Here is a 20,882-nt window from a genome sequence, read left to right as displayed (position 1 = left end):
AGGACCTTCTCCAAGAGCCTACAGAGCGAGAAAGCCCTCCCCTGAAGCTAGCACCCTGAATTTGGACTTCTAGCCTCCCAAACTATGAGAGAATAAATTTCTGTTTGTTAAAGCCATCCACTTGTGGTATTTCTGTTATAACAGCACTAGATAACTAAGACATACAGGCAAGGGTAGGGAGACCATTGGGCAGGGGCAGGGAAATTTAGGGATGAGATGGCAAGATCTAAAACATGGTGGGAATACTGGGGAGAAGAATAAAGGTGAGGAAATGTCAGGAAAGTAGGAAAGTCAAAACGGGAAGCTAGTTACTGAAGGTTTCTGTGAGAAGTAAGGTAAGTGAGAAATGAGCACTGAGCAGCGGGGCTGTGTCTTCCTAAGGAACAATTTTGTTCACCACTTTATCCCCAGGTCCTAGCAGAGCTTCTGACACTATGTAGGTCCATGATAAAATTTACCAGCTTTGCCAAACAACTCTAGATTTTAGAAACCATACAATCTCCAAAACTGTACACTTGAAAAATGTTGAAATGGCAAATGTTATGTTACATATACATGTACCACAATAAAAAAAAAAAAAAAAAAGCATAAATTAAAAAATCACCTGTATTTATGGAGGTTTCCTTCCTGGAAAAAAGTCAAAGAAAATCTGCCTATCAGATTGTCATGGATTCAATTCTGTCCCCCCCAAAGTATCTGTCACTTATATTGATGAGATCTACAAGATTAGACAGTGTCTTAAGCGAATCTCTTTCAAGACATAAAAGACAGAAGTGAGCAGAGAGCCATGGGGGACCTCATAACACCAAGAAAACAGTGCTATGAGAAGAGCACATCCTTTGGACCTGAGGTTCCTGAGCTGAGATCCTCCCAGACCCAGGGAAGGCTGATGACAAAGACTTTCCTCCAGAGCTGACAGAGACAGAAAGCCTTCCCTTGGAACCAGCACCCTAAATTTGGACTTCTAGCCTACTGGACCCCGAGAGAATAAACTTCTCTTTCTTAAAGCCATCCACTTGTAGTGTTTCTGTTAGAGCAGCACTACGTGACCAAGACACAGATTAACTGTAAAAGTAAAAAAAAAAAAAAAAAAGTAAGAGGAACTTAAATTCACTTAAATGTAAGCAAAGCATTCCAAATTCTTATCCACAAGCCCTATCATACCACACCATATTCAATTACATTTCAAAGTCTCTGCGCCTTGGCCAGGTTAATCTCCTTACCATCCTATGCATTCACTGTACTTGTTACCTCCTCAGTGCTTTGTTCATGTTGTTCCCCCACCTATAAAGCATGCCCACATCTCCCTCATTGTTGTAAGCAAAAGCTTTCAACAGTGAAACAGTGAGTATGCAGAAGGATAATCAAACAAATTAAACTGTACTGAAATTAACACAAATTTTTCTTTTATATAGAAAGTGAAGGGTTCTCTCTAGATCCTAGGAGGAATTAGACATAGAAATTAAAGTGGGATGCATTTAGTATAAATTTCAAGAATTAGAACCATACTTTAACTTGATAAATTGTTACCCATCTTCTTGCCTAGGGCAAGTAATTTACACATCTGATTTATTCTCATTTTAGTATCTTTATTTATAGCCTTGAAAAAGTAGGGTAGTTTGCAAAGTAGGTATTTGTTTTCACAGCTGGAACAAATAAGAATAAAACCTAATAGGCACGACTTCTTCCACTGCAGTTAAAACTGAACTGTAACACTGAGAGAAACGCAGGAATAAAGGACAACTATTTTTTTATGGTAGCTACTGGAAACCCTGGTGGTGCAATGGTTAAGGGCTATGGCTGCTGTATTAGTCACCTAACCCAAAAACCCATTGTCGCTGAGTCAATTCCGACTCATAGCGACCCTACAGGGCAGAGCAGAACTGCTGCATAGAGTTTCCAAGGAGCACCTGGTGGATTTGAACTGCTGACCTCTTGGTTAGCAGCCGTAGTACTTAACCACTGGACCACCAGGGTTTCCCTTAGTCATCTAGTGCTACCATAACAGAAATACCACAAGTGAATGTCTTTAACAAAGAGAAATTTATTCTCTCACAGTCTAGTAGGCTACAAGTCCAAACTCACGGCATCAGCTCCAGGCAAAGGGTTTCTCTGTTGGCTCTGGAGGAAGGTCTGTGTCATCAATCTTCCCTTTCTCTGGGAGCTTCTCCGCAGGTCCAAAGGACACGCTCTGCTCCTGGCACTGCTCTCCTGGTGGTATGAGGTTCCCATGTCTTTCTGCTGGCTTCTCTCTTTAATATCTCAAAAGACATTAGCTTAAGACACTACTTAATCTTGTAGCTCTCATCGATCTAACTGCCACCAATCCATCTTGTTATATTACATCATAGTGATAGAATTTACAACACATAGGGAAATCACATCAGATGATAAAGTGGTAGACAATCACAGAATACCGGGAACCATGACCTAGCCAAGTTGACAGATATTTTGGGGGAGTACAATTCAATCCATAAAAGCTGCTAACGAAAAGGCTGTCAGTTCAAATTTATCAGGTACTCCTTGGAAACCCTATGGGGCAGTTCTACTCCATCCTAAAGGGTTGCTATGAGTCAGAATCAACTTGACAGCAATGGGTTTTGATTTATGGTAACTCCTGGAGCCCTAGTGGTACAGTGGTTAAGAGCTCAGCTGCTAACCAAAGGGTCAGCAGTTCAAATTCACCAGCTGCTCCTTAGAAACCCTGTGGAGGAGTTCTACTCTGTCCTATAGGATTGCTATGAGTTGGAATCAACTTGATGGCAACAGTTTTCATTTTGTCTTTTCTTCTGGTAACTACTATAGCGTAGACAATCCTGCAACAATAGTATTAATAAACAATCATCTACAAATGGATAGATACATAGGTAGACAGATAGGTAGTTAGATAAGCCAAAAGAAAGGGGAAGGGGTAAGGCAGCACGCCCACCAGCACAGAGAGGATTCGTGGTGGATATTTCTAAATACTTGACTGTAGGCACACCTTATATATTAATTTAGACAACAGAGCACACAAGCGGCACAGCCAATAAACCTCTAAAATACAACTGAACACCTCACAGGATGAAGTTACCAGACACAAAGGCAAAGGACCACAGACTCGTGTGACATGTATCTCAACTGGGACAACATAATTGTTGAAGACAATGTTCTACATCCTGCTTTGGTGAGTAGTGTCTGGGGTCTTAAAAGCTCACGAGCAGTCATCTTAAATACAACTATCAGTTTCTTCTAGTCGGGAGCAAAGGAGAGGGAATAAAACTAAAGACTCAAGGGAGCAATTAGTCCAAAGCACTAAGGGACCACATGAACCACAGCCTACATGACCCCAAGACCAGAAGAAGTAGATGGTGCTCAGCTGCCACTACCAACTGCTCTGACTGGGATTACAACAAAGGGTCCCAGACAGAGCAGGAGAAAAATGTAAAACAAAAGATCAAATTCACAAAAAAGACCAGACTTACTAGTTTGAAATAGACTGGAGATACCCCCAAGACTATGGCCCCTGGACTCCCTTCTAACTCAGAACTGAAGCCACTCCCGAAGTTCACTTTTTAGCCAAAAAATAGGCAGATCTATAAAATAAACAATAACACATGTGAGGAATGTGCTTCTTAGATCAATCAAGTATATGAGACCAAAGGGCAAAACAAAGAACAGAAGGCAAGAAGGAATAGGAAAACTAGAAGAATGAAACCAGGGAACCCGAAGCGGAAAGGGAAAGGCGGAGAGTGCTGACACAATGTGGGGATTGCATCCAATGTGACAAAACAATTTCTGTATAAATTTTTGAATGAGAAACTAATTTGCTCTATAAACTTTCACCGAAAGCACAATAATAATAATAAAAAAAAACTGCATTGTACCTGCAATTGATCTCTATTCACCTGGAGCAACGGGGGAAGAAAGAGTTGGCAAGAGGAAGAGGAAACAGACGGTGTGGCTAATTGCCTCCATGAACAACTACCCCTTCTGCAGTGACACCAAGACTGGATGGTGCCTGGCTACCATTACTGAACAGATTGATCAAAGAATCTATAGAAGAATCCTGATCAAAAGGGGGAAAATGTAGAGCAGAATTTCAAATTCTCAAAGAATTCAGACTTGCTGGAGCCATTGAGGCTAGATGAACTCCTGCAACTGCTGCCCTGAGATCATCTTTAAACATTGAAACAAAAAGATCCCTTGAAGTCTTCTTAAAACCAAACAGTTTATCTTAACTAGTAAAGAATGTCTGTGCTGAGCATCGTGCTCTTTTAAGATCTATCTATATGGGCTCAATCTGACAACAGCAACTCAAAGGGTCAGAGAGCAAATATAGGAGACAGTGAGTTTATGTTAATGGGGGAGGCACAACTCAAAAAAGGAGGGTGAGAATGGCTGTATACTTGAAAAACGTAATCAATGTCTCTGAACTGTACATGTACAACCTGTTGAATTGGTGTATGTTTTCCTGTGTATATTCTCAAAAACAAAAATAAAATACATTAAAAAAATTTTTATCATACCTGTTTTAACAGTCTTTATTTTTAATGAAACCCTCATTGAATACACTCATGGGAAATTTAAACTTGTAACTGAATAAAGTCAGTAAAATGAAGGACTTTGTCTCCCACTTTACACTTTCAGTAAGACCTTCTTTGGGAATGAAATCTTTAAACTCTACCTAAAAACATACCTAGACTCTAACTGCTTCTCACCATCACCTTTGCTACCACTCTGCTGCAAGCCACCATCATGTCTCACATGGATCATGACTGTCTCCAAGTCTGTTTCATCCTTCATCCCCTTCAGTCTATTCTCAACATGGCGTCGAGTCTGATCCTATTACAAAGAATGACCAAGTTATTTACCTCTGCTCAAAACCCTCTAGTGGCTTGCCATCTCTCTTGGAATAAAAGGCTCCTCTTAATCTGCCCCTCCACTGTTACCTCTCTGACCTCATCTCCTTCTTCTTCACTCCCCACTTGCTCAGGCCGCTTTGGCCTCCTTGCTGTTCCTGTGACAAAGCAGGCACATTCCTTTTGTACCAGCTCTGTGCTCTTGCCTTGGACATCTGTCACCTGCCCAGGGAGGCTTTCCCTAACAACTCTGGTAAAACTACAATACCCCCGCCCTACTTTATTTTTTCATTTTATTTACCACCATACAACTTATTAGGTGTCTATTTGTTGCTAGTCTATTTTTTGTCTCCCCTCCAGTCCCTGCCACACTAGAAGGTAAGCACCATGAGGGTGGGAATTTTTGTTCACTGTGTTACTCCAGTGCCTAGAAAAAAGCAGGCACTCCAATTGTTGAATGAATGAATGAGAGTTCAATATTAAATATAAAATTTGCCTAAGGAGATCATATGGTGTTTCATAGAAAAGTAGTATTTTTGACAGTTTTTCTCTGAATATAAGTGGTCTCTTAACACTTCATGGTATCTAAACATTAAACAATACTTGGTCTTCAAGGTAAACACTGAAAAGGTCTTCTTCCTCCAAAACTCTGAGAATGAACTATTAAACTGTATATCTGACTACAAATCTTTCTTTGACTTGCATGACTGAGACCCATAACGTGCTACCCAGAATGCTTTGAATGACTGAGGCTCTACTTGCCAGATGATTTCTCAATATTAATTTCGGTTCCTCAAAAAAAAAAAAAAAAAACATGCCATGGAATAGATTCCTACTAATAGCGACCCTGCAGGACAGAACAGAACTGTCCCATAGGGTTTTCCAAGGCTATAATCTTTAAAGAAGCCGAATGCCACATCTTTTTCCCATGGAGCAGTTGGTGGGCTTAAATCACCAACTTTTCAGTTAGCCACTGAGTGCTTAGCCACTGCGCAATCAGGGCTCCTTAATTTTGTTTCTTAGCCCACTAGATTTAATACTGTCAAATGAATGGCTCTGACATCCACCCATCTGCTCAAACCAGAAACCTGGACATCATCCTTGAGCCTTTCCCTTCCTCACTCTCTACTCTCACTCCACTAGCCCTATGGATTTTATTTCCTAAATCACTCTATCATCCTAGTAAAGCCAACCTCATCTGTTGCCTGAATTATTCAAAAAGCTCCTGACCTCAGCCTTGTCCCCATCAGAACATTCTCCCGAGAATGCAAGCTAAATAATCTTTGTAAAACCTCAGATTCATTTGATCAATCCCCATTTTAAAATACCTTAAAAGATCCCTTTGCTACTGGGACTACCAAGAGTTCAGACCAAACCCATGGCTGTCAAGTCAAATTTAGACTCATGGAGACCCTGCAGGACAGAGCAGAACTGCCCTATAGGGCTTCCCAAGGCTATAAATCTTTATGGAAGCAGACTGCCACAACTTTCTCCTGTACCAAGAGTCAACACTTAACTAAATTCTTACTCTGTGCCAAGCATTTTGCTAAGCACTTTAAATACTACCACGCCTCTCCCAACCCACATTTTTCAAGGTGGAAACAGAAGGTTCGATGAGGTTAACTAATTGCCCAAATCAGTGGCAGAGATGTGATTTGACTCCAGGGGCATGGCAACCCAGAGGCCTGTGGTCCTAACCCCTACATGGCATGGAGCAGTAGAGCAGCAGCAGTAGCTCTGGAAAGCAAGGTTTAAAAGGCTCTTCGGGACCTGAGCTTGAATTATCACCCTACTGCACTCTCCCCATAGTGCTCTCTCACCTCTAACCATTCCAAGTGCTGTTCTCTTCTTTTCACACTCTCCCAGCCCTGAAAGCCTGGCTCCCCCTTGCCTAGCTCATTCTTGGTCATTTTTCCAGTCTCAGCTACCAATATTTCTTCCTGGAAGCTGTCTCAAGTTCAAATAAAGTGGTGCCCTTCCCAAAGACTTCCATAGCAGTCTGTACTTGTCAGATTATCTCAATGTAGCAAGTACGTATTGTAAGGAGCCCTGGTTAAGCACTCAGCTGCAAATCTGAAAGTTGGCGGTTCGAACCTACTCAGTGGCTCTGCAGGAGAATGACCTGGTGATCTCTTCCCGCAAAGACTCCAAACTAAAACCAAACTTACTGCCATTGAGTTCATTCCAACTTATAGTGACCTACAGGACAGAGCAGAACTGTCCCATAGGGTTTCCAAGGCTGTAAATCTTTATGGAAGCACACTGCCACATCTTTCTCCCACAGAGCAGCTGGTGGGTTCCAACTGCTAACCTTTTGGTTAACAGGCAAGTGCTTAACCAGTGTGCCACCAGGGGTCCTTCTGCAAAGATTATGCCCTAGAAAACCCTGTGGGGTACTTCTGCAGTCACATGGGGTCACTATAAGTCAGAATTGAATCCACAGCACACAACAACAGCAGTTTTTCTAAATTCTCAGATTCATTCACTGGTGTATCCTCACACCTTTCACAGGGTCCAACACATAACACTCCATGGCAAACAGCAATTGTCAGTTTTGGATTTACAGAGTTTAGTATAGCGTCTGGCTCAAAAAATGTAAAGTGAATAAAGTAAGGAATTATACTCAACTACAATTTGGGAACATTTGGTATACGACTAACATACTTTTACAGCCATTACCCTGGTTATGAATGTCTCACTTAAATACAAACCATAGTTAAGAACCAATTTCCGTAAAGCATGTTAGAAATTCGAAGTACATACAATGGTTCATAAGAACAAACAGGTGCAGCTTTGTGAAGTGCATCAAAACATGATTACTGTATTATTATGTTAAACCCTGCACATCTGTCAGCTTGTCATACTGTGGTGGCTTTTGTGTTGCTGTGATGTTGGAAGCTATGCCACTGGTATTCAAATACCAGCAGGGTCACCCATGGTGGACAGGTTTCAGCTGAGCTTCTAGAGTAGGAAGAAGGAACTGGCAGTCTACTTCTGAAAAAAATTGGCCAGTAAATACCTTATGAATAGTAGCACAACATTGTCTAATACAGTGCCAGAAGATGAGTCCCTCAGGTGAGAAGGGAAAAGCTGCCTCCTCAAAGTAGAGTCGACCTTAATGACCTGGATGGAGTAAAGCTTTCGAGACCTTCATTTGCTGATGCGGCAAGACTCAAAATAAGAAGAATCAGCTGTAAACACCCATTACGAATCGGAACGTTGAATGTATGAGGTATGAATCTAGGAAAATCGAAAGTCGTCAAAAATGAAATGGAACGCATAAACATCGATAACCTAGGCATTAGTGAGCTGAAGTGGGCTGGTATTGGTGATTCTGCATCTGACAATCATATGGTCTACTATGCCGGGAATGACAAATTAAAGAGGAATGGCATCGTGTTCATAGTCGAAAAGAACATTTCAAGGTCTATCCTGAAGTACAACACTGTCAGTGATAGAATAATATCCATACACCTACAAAAAAGAGCAGTTAATACGACTATTATTCAAATTTACACACCAACCACTGAGGCCAAAGATGAAGAAACTGAAGATTTTTACCAACTTCTGCAGTCTGAAACTGATAAAAGAGGCAATCAAGATGCATTGATAATTACTGGTGATTGAAATGCGAATGTTGGAGACAAAGAAGAAGAATCTGTAGATGGAAAAAATGGCCTTGGTTATGGAAAAGATGCCGGAGATCACATGATAGAATTTTGCATGGCCAATGCAAATACCTGTCTTCAACAACATAAACAGTGACTACACAGGTGAACCTAGCCAAATGGAATACACATGAATCCAATCGACTACATCTGTGGAAAGAGACAATGGAAAAGCTCAATATCACCCATCAGAACAAGGCCGGGGCCAACTGTAGAACAGACCATCAATTTCCCATATGCAAGTTCACAACAAAGCTGAAGAAAATCAGAATGAGTTCACAAGAGACAAATATGACCTTGAGTATATCCCACCTGAATTTAGAGACCATCTCAAGAACAGATTTGACTCATGAAACACTAACGAACAAAAAACAAAGAAGCTGTGAAATGACATCAAGGACATCATCTGTGAAGAAAGCAAGAGGTTACTAAAAAGACAGGAAAGAAAGAAAAAAACAAAATGGATGTCAGAAGACACTCTGAAATTGCCGTTGAACACACAGTAGCTAAAGTGAAGGGAAAAAGAGATGAAGTAAAAGATCTGAACAGAAGATCTCAAACAGAGGCTCCAGAAGACAAAGCATTTTAATGACATATGCAAAGACCTGGAGTTAGAAAACCAAAAAGGAAGAATACGCTCGGCATTTCTCAAGCTGAAAGAATGGAAGAAAAAACTTAAGCCTAGATTTGCAATAATTACGGATTCTATGGGCAAAAAATTAAATGACACAGGAAGCATCAAAAGAAGACGGAAGAAATACACAGAGTCCCTGTATCAAGAAGAATTAGTCAACATTTAACCATTTCAAGAGGTAGCATATGATCAAGAACTGATGGTACTGAATGAAGAAGACCAAGCTGTACTGAAAACAATGGTGAAAAACAAAGCTACAGGAATTGATGGGATACTAATTGAGAATTTTCAACAAATGGATGAAGCACTGGAAGCATTCACTTGTCTATGTCAAGAAATGTAGAAGACAGCTTCCTGCCCAAACAACTGGAAGAGATCCATATCTACGCCTATTCCAAAGAAAGGTGATCCAACAGAATGTAGAAATTATAGAGCAATATCACACATGAGTAAAACATTGCTGAAGATCATTCAAAAGTGGTTGCAGAAAATACCATAAAGATGTTTACCTGTGTTTTATTGACTATGCAAAGGCATTTTACTGTGTGGATAAAAACTAAATTACAGATAACAATTCCAAGAATGGGAATTCCAGAACGCTTAATTGTGCTCATGAGGAATCTGTACATAGACCAAGAGGCAGTCGTTCAAACAGAACAAGGGGATACTGCGTGGCTGAAAGACAAGGGAGGTGTACACCAGGTTTGTATCATATCACCATACTTACTTAATCTGTATGCTGGGAAATAATCCAAGAAACTGAGCTATATGAAGAAGAACGGGGCATCAGGATTAGAGAAAGACTCGTTAACATCATGCAGATGTCATAAACTTGCTTGCTGAAAGTGAAGAGGACTTAAAGCACTTACTGATGAAGATCAAAGACCATAGCCTTCAATATGGACTATGTTTCAAAATAAAGAAAACAAAAATCCTCACAACTGGATCATGATAAATGGAGAAAAGACTGGAGTTATCCAGGATTTCATTTTACTTGGATCCACAATCAACACCCACGGAATCAGCAGTCAAGAAATCAAAGGACACATTGCATTGGGCTAATCTGCTGTAAAAGATCTCATTCAAGTGTTAAACAGCAAAGATGTCACTTTAAGGAGTAAGGTGCCCTGCTCAAAGTCATGGTGTTTTCAATCGATTCATATGTGTGCAAAAGCTGGACAATGAATGAGGAAAACCAAAGAAGAACTGATGCCTTTGAAGTATAGTGTTGGAAAAGAATACTGAATATAACATGAACTGCCAGAAGAATGAATAAATCTGTCTTGGAAGAAGTACAACCAGAATACTACTTAGAAGCAAGGATGGCAAGACTATCTCTCACATACTTTGGACATGTTATCAGGAGGCACCAGTCCCTGGAGAAGGACATCATGCTTGGTACAGGGTCAGCAAAAAAGAGGAAGACCCTCAACAAGATGGACTGACACAGTGGCTGCAACAAGGGGCTCAAGCATAACAATGATTATGAGGATGGTGCAGGACCAGGCAGAGTTTTCTTTTATTGTACTATGAGTCAGAACCAACCCCGATGGCATTTAACAACAACAACGTTATGTTAAAGATGTTTTAATGTACCTGGAAGTGTTTCTTTAACTTTTTTTTTTTTTATGTATACAAAGTACACTGTATACTAACACAAACATCTGACTGACATTTAATATGAACCGTACCTAACTGTTCCGATTTATGTCCAATTCAATTCAAAGACAGACTTAGGAACAGATCTCATTTGTAATCCGGGGACTGCCTGTATATGGATACAATATCCTGGCATTTCCAAATGTACATGGCATATATTTCCCTGTTGAAACTGTTCATTTAAAACTGTAAGTGTCTACACGGCTGGTGGACTCTGTTTAGGTTGTATTCCCTGATAGGACAGTTTGTTCATACTGACACTATATCCTTTGCCTACTGTTCCATGGTCATTGGCAAAATTGTTTTTATCTCTGTGGATTTTGTATATTTATAAATGTGACAATTTACTTTGCCTCATTTTTTTTTATTCATGTTTGCTAAACTAAATATGAGATGCCTGCATTAATAATGCAAAACAAATTTTTATACAGGAAAATTGCATGTTAGCATCAAAAGTTTTCTGCCTCCTTTCCATTCAATTACTTGTCAGAAAAATATACGGAACACAGCAGCTGAATTACGAAACCAAAAACAAAAAACCCATGGCTGTAGAGTCAATTCTGACTCAGTGATCCTACAGGACAGAGTTGGACTGCCCCATAAGGATTTCCAAGGAACGACTGGTGGATGTGAACTTTTGGTTAGCAGCTGAGCTTGTAGCCAGGTGAAAACCCCAGGTTTTGCTCAGCAAGACTTGTAAACAGCCAATAAATGAGACACGGAGGTGAGGGATCAGAAACATGCCTTTCTTTCCTCGTACAAGGAAAGGAGTAACTAGGGCTGCTGCCTCCAAGACTGCTTGCAGGCAGCTTGGGGATGTGAGCTTTTACAGAGAGCAGACAAGGAAATGTAAATTTTTCATGAATATTCAGTACTAACCTTCCCCCAGTGCTCAGAATTTGGGGATGACTGTGCCTTTTCTTTAAACCAAAAAACCAAAGCCAGTGCCGCTGAGTCGATTCCGACTCATAGCGACCCTATAGGACAAAGTAGAACTGCCCTATAGAGTTTCCAAGGAGCACCTGGCGGATTTGAACTGCCGACCCTTTGGTTAATAACCGTAGCACATAACCACTAAGCCACCAGGAGTGAGCTGTTTCCTTAGAAACAAGAGTTTTATTCCCCATGATGGGGAAGGGATGAATTTTTCTTCATTAGGATGTTAAGTCTCCACCCAGAGGCAGGTTGAGGCCATCTATGGCCCATTCTGTGGTTACCAAGGACAATTTCAGAAGAGAAAAAAACCGAAACCAAACCCACTGCCATCAAATCTATTAATAGACTCACAGCGACCCTGTAGGACAGAGTAGAACTACCCATAGAGTTTCCAAGGAGCGCCTGGCGGATTCGAAATGCAGACTTTTTGGTTAGCAGCCGTAGCACTTAACTACTAGGTGACAAGGATTTCCTTCAGAACAAAGAGTAGCTTATTTTGCTCAGAGTAGGAGGATAAGTTGCAGTAGATGTGTCTTAGAAGGATTGGGCTCTGAGGCTGCCTGCCTGAAGCTCTTAACCACTCACTGCACTACCAGGGCTCCAAAGCAACCGTTCCATGGCAAGCTTGTTGTTGTTGTTAGGTGCCATCAAGTCGGTTCCAACTCATAGCGACCCTATGCACAACATAATGAAACACTGCCCGGTCCTGCACCATCCTTACAATCGTTGTTATGCTTGAGCTCATTGTTGCAGCCACTGTGTCAATCCACCTCGTTGAGGGTCTTCCTCTTTTCCGCTGACCCTGTACTCTGCCAAGCATGATGTCCTTCTCCAGGGACTGATCCCTCCTGACAACATGTCCAAAGTATGTAAGATGCAGTCTCGCCATCCTTGCCTCTAAGGAGCAATCTGGCTGCACTTCTTCCACGACAGATGTGTTTGTTCTTTTGGCAGTCCACGGTATATTCAATATTCTTTGCCAACACCACAATTCAAAGGCGTCAACTCTTCTTCGGTCTTCCTTATTCATTGTCCAGCTTTCACATGCATGTGATGTGATTGAAAATACCATGGTTTAGGTCAGGCGCACCTTAGTCTTCAAGGTGACATCCTTGCTCTTCAACATTTTGAACAGGTCCTTTGCAGCAGATTTGCCCAATGTAATGCGTCTTTTGATTTCTTGACTGCTGTTTCCATGGCTGTTGATTGTGGATCCAAGTAAAATGAAATCCTTGACAACAATCTTTTCTCCGTTTATCATGATGTTGCTCATTGGTCCAATTGTGAGGATTTTTGTTTTCTTTATGTTGAGGCATAATCCATACTGACGGCTGTGGTCTTTGATCTTCATTAGGAAGTGCTTCAAGTCCTCTTCACTTTCACCAAGCAAGGTTGTATCATCTGCATAACGCAGGTTGTTAATGAGTCTTCCTCCAATCCTGATGCCCTGTTCTTCTTCATATAGTCCAGCTTCTCGGATTATTTGTTCAGCATACAGATTAAATAGGTATGGTGAAAGAATACAACCCTGACACACACCTTTCCTGACTTTAAACCAATCAGTATCCCCTTGCCAACTGACTGGAAGAGATCCATATTTATGCCTATTCCCCAGAAAGGTGATCCAACCAAATGTGGAAATAATAGAACAATATCATTAATATCACACACAAGCAAAATTTTGCTGAAGATCATTGAAAAATGGCTGCAGCAGTATGTCGACAGGGAACTGCCAGAAATTCAGGCCCGTTTCAGAAGAGGACGTGGAACCAGGGATATCATTGCTGATGTCAGGTGAATTCTGGCTGAAAGCAGAGAATACCAGAAGGATGTTTACCTGTGTTTTATTGACTATGCAAAGGCATTCGACTGTGTAGATCATAACAAACTATGGATAACGTTGCGAAGAATGGGAATTCCAGAACACTTAATTGTGCTCATGAGGAACCTTTATATAGTGGCAAGCTTACGTAATTTAAATGACACCTGGACCGCAGTAGGCCCTGCGATCTACCACCCTAAAGACCACAGCCAAGGAAACCCTGTGGAGCAGTTCTACCCTGTCACACATGCGGTCGCCAAGAGTAGGAACAGACTTCAGGACGCCACGTTTGGGTTTTTTGGGACCACAGCAGCAAACCACATTCATCAGCTTTTTGTTCATGGTACACTGACCCGGTCCTGTAAGGAAGAGAAACTAAAAATCTCAGCATGCAAAACACAAGGGGTGCTAAAGGGGCCAACCAGCACCGTCGCAAGGCACTCTGGGGTTTGTAGTGCGTGATCAAAGCCGGGCTCTCACCGCCTTGATACTTACCGGACCCAGCCACTACCAGGAGACTGAGAGACTCACGGGGCACGACTCGATGATGAAGCACTATCCAAAACCGCAGTGCTATGAAGATGGCCACAGTTCCTCCTCCCAGAGCTGCTAAAATAAGTGCACCTTCCACGCATAAAAAAAAGAAAGGCACTTGAGTACTACTTTCCGGAGCCAACAGCTGATGTGTAAAGTCTAAACACTACGGACACCGAGGAGGCTCAAACTCGGCATGTAAAAAACGCTTGTTGGACTGGGCTTGGGTGAACTGGGTGGGACAAGTTAATCAATGGAGGAAGAACGCTGGCTCCAGGGGCCTTTGGGTGCCCTAAGGGACTCTGTGGGGCTGTTCGGCAACCAGAAATTGAAATACGGCCAGTTAAGCCATGGAGAAGTTCGATTTCATACCGTGACAAAGTTCACGTCCTTTGTGCGCCCTAAAGGCCCCAAAGTTCCCAAGTGAGGAGGTGTTTCAATTCCGCTAACTATGAATTCCACCTGAGGCTAATGGCATGCATTGCCTTTTATTTTTTTACGGTCTAGGAAAATGCTTCTGTTACAGACACAACACACACAACACACACACACATACACACACACACACACACACACACACAAACCAAACTTGTTACAGTCCTGTCAATTCTCATAGCGACAGGGTAGAACTGCCCCATAGGGTTTCCAAGGAGCACCTGGTGGATTCGAACTGCCGACCTTTTGGTTACCAGCGGTAGCTCTTAACCACTACTGCCACTAGGGTTTTCCGGCAAATGGCCCAGATGTAGTCTATTTCAAGGATGCTTGTTTATTTTCTTACCCCTACAATTCCTTTTGCCACATTAAAACCAGTTACTCATTCAGACATAGGGTGACCCCATGTGTGTCACTGTAGAACTGTACTTCATAGGGTTTTCAATGGCTGATTTTTTTCTTAGTAGATTCCCAGGCCTTTCTTCTGAGACACCTTTGGGTGAACTGGAATGGCTAACCTCTTGATTGGCAGCTGAGCATGTAAGCTTTTGCTCCACCCAAGGGACTCATGCCACATTACCTTCCTGCAAAGCTTGAATCCTTACTGTGAGAGCTTTCATGAGTTTTACCTGTCTAGAGCTGGATGCTCAGTCATTACACTATTGGGTTTGGTGTTTCTGGTCCTCTGACTTTAAACCTTCTTTACATTGGCTTTTTACTACGAAAGCTGTGTACTTGGAGGTGACTAGGAATGGTGGTGGTCAAGGGACTGAAACTTTATAGCAAAGTCCAGAGAAGCTGGGTCTTCCCTGAGGCCTTCTGAATAAATCCTGGAGCATGCAGACAAGCATTGGCTTACCTTTTCCTTCATTTTCTGAAATCTCCATTGGAGATTTGATTCCCAAGCCTTGGGAGTAGGAGCTATCAGAATTCTTATGTCAGTAAGAAGACAGTCTGATTAAGACCATTCCCAACAAAGGAGTGGGGAGGAGGAAGTAGCAGCTCTAGAGGGGAATGGAGGGCCCTCCCGATAACCAGAAGGGTAGGGGAGGAGCTCTGGATTCCTGACTGGGAAATGGGAAAGGGGCTGGGCTGCAGACAGGGAGTGGTGGAAGTCAGAGGTAAATTCTGAAATGTACCCTAAGTGTGACCTGTCTTTCTTTCCTTTTCCCTTTTGAGAGTATTTCTTGCTGCTCAGAGCCAAACACCCTGTCCTACAGTTCTCCCATCTGTTGGCTCTCCCCCCTTGGTGCTCTAAAGGAGGTCCAGCATTTAGGTTCCTTTCTCAAGCTGGCCTTATATGCATTAGAGGAAACTCAGCACTTTAATTTATAAGAAACCCTTCAAACCTCAGTATCTGCCCCCGACCCTTGCCCCCAGATTAACATCCTGTATCCCAAACGTTTCAAATTAAACATTAAGGAGGAATTGTGCTGGCCAGCTTGTGCTCTTGGCCTTGAGAGTTAGAGGATAGGATACCACCAGGCTAGTCCAGTCTCCTGTTTTGCCTCCTTCCTTCCATTTGCCTTGCGGGGGAAGAAGATAGCTGTATGGAGGTGGAATAACCATCTGTTCTCAAGCATGGGAAACAGACTAACTCAATGTTAGGGATGAGCTGTATTCACCTGGTACTGGTATCAGGCACTGGATATATTACACCAGAGAATCCATTACATCAGAAAAGTGGGTGTAATTTTGTTAGAAAATCTAAAGTGTTCCAAGAGTAACTTTGGTGGTGTTTTTCTTGTTGGGATGAATAGCAGCACTCAAAGAAATGGAGTCTTACGGCCCTGAGGCTTGTTAGTCATGGTGAGACACTTGAATGTGCTGTAAGCATATCCTAGATTTGAGAAAAAGGCAGGAATAACAAATGACGTTTCTTTGCTCAGAACATTGGTCTGCTCAAGAAGGCAATCCTGTGGATGCCTGCATAGGAGACTGTTAATCAATGTGAAAGGCCAAGGTTTGTGAAAATAGCTGGTGGGGAAGACAGCTGGAAGTCTGCTCAGAAATAGAATTAGCAGGGAGGGCAAAGGAGTTGCTTAAGAGTGGGGCCAATAGCAGCGGGGAGGCTAACTAGATGGATAAAGGCTTGTCTACCGCAGTGTTTCAAACCTTTTCGTACTATACTGTACAGTACAAAATGCATTTTTACATTCAGACCTAGGACATAAGTTTCATGAAACAATGTTTACTTTTACTATGTATTGCACTCTGTTTTCCTGTCTGTTTTATTCTACTTTGTGTTTTTAAAAACTCGGAACCCATTAATGGATTAGAAGCCATGATTTGAAAAGCATTTGCCCAATGGGTAGAGAAACAGGTTGCAGGGGAGCAGGGCAAACACACAGGTTCGAGATGCTGGTGGTAGGCTATGTGGGCCACAGGATTGACTGAGACCTAGACCCATGTTGGCGGGGCCAGAAGGGAGTGTGGGAACTCATCTGATGTCTGGTGGGTACCGGACCCACACTGATGAAAGGCAGTTGATAGGATGGCTGTAAAAAGGAGAGTTTCCTACCACTTCTATCCACTTCAAACCAAAACAAATTAAGTATGGAAGGAGCAAACTTGGATTTGAAAGCAGATGTCTCTAGCACAGTAGGTTTTTCTTTGTAGGTTAAATAAGAAGACAAATGGATCCAGAACAAATTAGCTGATGGATTTAAGACATGTCCACTTTTATCAGCAGAATAGGGAATAGAAGAGCTCAGACTGCAGAGTGGGTAGATGAGAGGCTCACACCAACCCTTTCAGTTTTGAGAAGTTCTTGCTGAGAGAAGTGAATGGAATGTGTTGTTTCTAAATCCCATTTGCTGATGAAACTCATTTGGAAGTTGGCTGCTTGCCTCACAGAGGATTGGAAAAGTATCTGTACTGCATTTTGTAAAAGGTTTGGACTATCAAGTCTTCTGTAGAGGTCAGTTCCAAGATCTACAATCAAACTCGGGTCATCATTCATAGTCCTTGGGCCAGCCTAAAAAAGTATCCTGGAGAAACAGGTGAAGCCACTGCCAACATCTTTGAGCCAATTCCACTATCTATGCCCTTGAGTTAATACAGGTCAGAATATATCTGCTGGCCTTTGATTTTCTTTTCATGACAATTAACATCTGGCTCCAGCACCTAACATGCCCACCAGTGGGCAAGTAAAAGGATGCCTGGAGAAAAAGTACACAGGTATCAGAGTTCACCCCATGATGGGATCTCCTATGAGAGTAGCCAATCAGTGGAAAGGGAGTTTCCTTGGCCATGTGGCCTGCATCAAATATAAGCAGACATTCTGGAAGGCTTGGGGTCTTTTTGCTGTGCTGGATCCTGCAACTGGCTCCTGGTCATGTGACCTCCAGTTCTTGGGACTTGAGCTAGCAGGTTACCTGCGGTCTTGCCTGCCGATCTTGGGATGCATTGATCTTTGCAGCCTGTGAGCAAGATCTCTGCATGCTGACCTGCTGATCTTGGGTTTGCCAGCCACTGTGACTTCGTGAATCAGGAGAAGCGTCTATTCTGACCCACGGACTTGGAACATTCCAACCTGTAGAACTGCGTAAGCCATTTTCTTGATAGAAATCTCTCTCTCTATATATTTATATACTTTACTGGTTTTGGTTCTCTGGAGAACCCACCCTAAGACATTGTATTTAGTAGATTCTGTGTGCTTTAATCATGGACAGTCTGACCTAGTTGGATTCTCTCTTTGACCTATCGCTGCCTTGTCTGATTTTCTTACCTTAGCTGATCGTTTTTCAGCATTTTGACTTCACCTCTCCACCTTCTGGTATCACTGTGCCTTCAACTCTGGTTTCTCTGATGTTATCTCTGATCCCCCTGATTTATGGTGTCTAAAAAAAAAAAAAAAAAAAAAAATTTTTTTTTTTTTTACCCAATGTGTATGTCAGTTTGTCGTACTGTGGGGGCTTGCGCATTGCTGTGATGCTGGAAGCTATGCCACCGTATTCAGATACCAGCAGGGTCACCCATGGAGGACAGGTTTCAGCTGAGCTTCCAGACTAAGACAGACTAGGAAGAAGGACCAGGCAGTCTATTTCTGAAAAGCATTAGCCAGTGAAAACCTTATGAATAGCAGCGGAACGTTGTCTGATATAGTGCTAGAAGATGAGCCCCCCAGGTTGGAAGTCTCTCAAAAGATGACTGGGGAAGAGCTGCCTCCTCAAAGTACGGCCAACCTTAATGATGTGGATTGAGTAAAGCTTTCAGGACCTTCATTGGCTGATGTGGCGTGACTCAAAATGAGAAGAAACAGCTGCAAACATCCATTAATAATTGGAACCTAGGATGTACAAATTATGAATCTAGGAAAATTGGAAATTGTCAAAAATGAAATGGAATGCATAAACATCGATATCCAAGGCATTAGTGAGCTGAAATGGACTGTTATTCACCATTCTGAATCAGACAATCATATAGTCTACCATGCTGGGACTGAAAACTTGAAGAGGAATGGTGTTGCATTTAACCTCAAAAAGAACATTTCAAGATGTATCCTGAACTACAATGCTGTCAGTAATACGATAATATCCACATGCCTACAAGGAAGACCAGTTAATACAACTCTTATTCAAATTTATGCACCAACCACTAGGGTCAAAGATGAAGAAACAGAAGATTTTTATCAGCTGCTGCAGTCTGAAATTGATCGAACATGCAATCAAGATGCTTTGATAACTACTGGCGATTGGAATGCAAAAGTTGGAAACAAGAAGGATCAGTAGTTGGAAAATATGGCCTTGGAGACAGAAACAATGCCGGAAATTGAATGATAGAATTTTCCAAGACCAATGACTTCTTCATTGCAAATACCTTTTTTCACCAACATAAACAGCAACTATACACATGGACCTCGCCAGATGGAACACACAGAAATCAAATTGACTACATCTGTGGAAAGAGATGATGGAAAAGCTCAATATCATCAGTCAGAAGAAGGCCAGGGGCCAACTGTGGAACAGACCATCAATTGCTCATATGCAAGTTCAAGCTGAAACTGAAGAAAATCAGAGCAAGTCCACGAGAATCAAAATATGACCTTGAGTATATCCCACGTGAATTTAGAGACCATCTGAAGAGTAGAACTGACGTATTGAACACTAGTGACTGAAGACCAGACTAGTTGTGGAATGAAATCAAAGACATCATCCATGAAGAAAGCAAGAGGTCACTGAAAAGACAGGAAAGAAAGAAAAGACCAAGATGGATGTCAGAGGAGACACTGAAACTTGCTCTCTAACGTTCAGCAGCTAAAGCAAAAGAAAGAATTGATGAAGTAAAAGAACTGAACAGAAGATTTCAAAGGGCGGCTCGAGAAGACAAAGTAAAGTATTATAATGACATGTGCAAAGAGCTGGAAATGGAAAACCAAAAGGGAAGAATAAACTCGGTGTTTCTCAAGCTGAAAGAACTGAAGAAAAAATTCAAGCCTCGAGTTGCAATAGTGAAGGATTCTATCGAGAAAATATTAAATGACACAGGAAGCATCAAAAGAAGATGGAAGGAATACACAGGGTCATTATACCAGAAAGAATTAGTCGATGTTCAACCATTTCAAGAGGTAGCATATAATCAGGAACCGAAGGTACTGAAGGAAGAATTCCAAGCTGCTCTGAAGATATTGGCGAAAAACAAGGCTCCAGGAATTGATGGAATATCAACTGAGATGTTTCAAAAAACAGATGCAACGCTGGAGGTGCTTACTTGTCTATGCCAAGAAATATGGAAGACAGCTTCCTGGCCAACTGACTAGAAGAGATCCATATTTATGCCTATTCCCAAGAAAGGTGATCCAACCAAATGTGGAAATTATAGAACAATATCATTAATATCACATGCAAGCAAAAATTTTGCAGAAGATCATTCAAAAACGGCTGCAGCAGTATATCGACAGGGAACTGCCAGAAATTCAGGCTGGTTTCAGAAGAGAAGTGGAACCAGGGATATCATTGCTGATGTCAGATGGATCCTGGCTAAAAGCAGAGAATACCAGAAGGATGTTTACCTGTGTTTTATTGAATATGCAAAGCTATTTGACTGTGTGGTTCATAACAAATTATGGATAACACTGGGAAGAACCGGAATTCCAGAACACTTAATTGTGCTCCTGAGGAGCCTTTACATAGATCAAGAAGCAGTTATTCAGACAGAACAAAGGGATACTGATTGGTTTAAAGTCAGGAAAGGTGTGCATCAGGGTTGTATTCTTTCACCATACCTATTCAATCTGTATGCTAGGCAAATAATCTGAGAAGCTGGGCTATATGAAGAAGAATGGGGCATCAGGATTGGAGGAAGACTCATTAACAACCTGCGTTATGCAGATGACACAACCTTGCTTGCTG

General features: G+C 41.9%; 1 protein-coding gene across 10 annotated transcripts in view; it reads right to left on the bottom strand.

The window, feature by feature from the left end:
* LOC111752889 (UDP-N-acetylglucosamine transferase subunit ALG14 homolog) overlaps positions 1–20,882 on the bottom strand; it is a 363,040-nt gene that overhangs the window by 179,982 nt on the left and 162,176 nt on the right. For 2 of the 10 annotated variants that reach the window (XR_010321454.1, XR_010321456.1), the window contains 2 exons: positions 18,260–18,371; positions 14,056–14,184 (listed from right to left, as the gene is read on the bottom strand). The exons of 7 other annotated variants lie outside the window; for them this stretch is intronic. The gene's annotated coding sequence lies outside the window, so the exon portion shown is untranslated. The remainder of the gene's footprint in view (positions 1–14,055; positions 14,185–18,259; positions 18,372–20,882) is intronic. One more of the 10 variants, XR_010321455.1, reaches the window with a different exon arrangement.

The sequence above is a fragment of the Loxodonta africana genome, chromosome 3 (assembly GCF_030014295.1).
Source record: "Loxodonta africana isolate mLoxAfr1 chromosome 3, mLoxAfr1.hap2, whole genome shotgun sequence".
Classification (NCBI taxonomy): domain Eukaryota; kingdom Metazoa; phylum Chordata; class Mammalia; order Proboscidea; family Elephantidae; genus Loxodonta; species Loxodonta africana.
This window is presented reverse-complemented; position numbering and strand designations above follow the sequence as displayed.